Genomic DNA, 1,010 nt, shown 5'->3' with positions numbered 1-1,010 from the left:
AGAATGCAATATACCCGCTCAACCAATCACAGCGCACCATTCCACGCACTGTAAACGGTAACAACCAATCACAGCGTACCATTCCACGCACTCTAGACCATAATAAAAGCGCATTTGAATACACCCAGCATACTAGTTTTCCTCATCTACTTTGTACTTTGTGATCAACAAACACACTTAGGGCTGCACGATAAATCGCATGTGATTGTCATGTGCATCTCGTCAGTAAAGCCGATTCTGTGATTAATAGTACCGGTAAATCTCCATCACGTGCTTTCAGATGGAGCGACATTTAATACACAGAGCCGTAGATCACCGACAAGCTACGCAATATCGCGTTCATTAGGTGAATCGCATTCGATTATGAACGCGATATTGCATAGCTTGTTAGTGTTTTTATTAATGCCATTTATGTTTTTGTTAATACAGCATATAGCACATTCCACGCACTCTAGACAGTAATGGCGGCGCTTTGAATACACCCGGCATCCTAGTTTTCCTCATCTACGTTGTGATCAACAAACAAGGGCTGCACGATAAATCGCATTTGATTGTCATGCGCATCTCATCAGTAAAGCCGATTCTGTGATTAATAGTACCGGTAAATCTCCATCACGTGCTTTCAGATGGAGCGACATTTAATACACAGAGCCGTAGATCACCGACAAGCTACGCAATATCGCGTTCATTAGGTGAATCGCATTCGATTATGAACGCGATATTGCATAGCTTGTTAGTGTTTTTATTAATGCCATTTATGTTTTTGTTAATACAGCATATAGCACTAGTCAACTAAATGAATGTAACATGGCAAAGATGAATGCACTTTTGGAAGTTGAATGTAAGGGGAATGTCATTTTGGAATTTCTGTGGTCTAATGTGATGTTGTTCATGTTCATGATGAAATTTTCTTTTATTGTTGTAATTAATTTATAGCAAACAAGATGACCCGTTGAATTCATTTTGGGAGCGATGACTGATGAATGTATTTTTAGTCCAGTGCCTGTATA

The 1,010-nt window shown here is 39.5% G+C and overlaps 1 protein-coding gene across 1 annotated transcript in view; it reads right to left on the bottom strand.

Annotated features, from left to right (window-relative positions):
- Positions 1 to 1,010, bottom strand: part of LOC107685513 (chloride channel protein 1-like) — a 57,081-nt gene that overhangs the window by 23,526 nt on the left and 32,545 nt on the right. The gene's annotated exons all lie outside the window — the stretch shown is intronic.

The sequence above is a fragment of the Sinocyclocheilus anshuiensis genome, unplaced genomic scaffold (assembly GCF_001515605.1).
Source record: "Sinocyclocheilus anshuiensis isolate Anshui unplaced genomic scaffold, SAMN03320099.WGS_v1.1 scaffold185, whole genome shotgun sequence".
NCBI lineage: Eukaryota > Metazoa > Chordata > Actinopteri > Cypriniformes > Cyprinidae > Sinocyclocheilus > Sinocyclocheilus anshuiensis.
The sequence above is the reverse complement of the archived record's forward strand: the minus strand, read 5'-3'. Positions and strand labels throughout refer to the sequence as shown.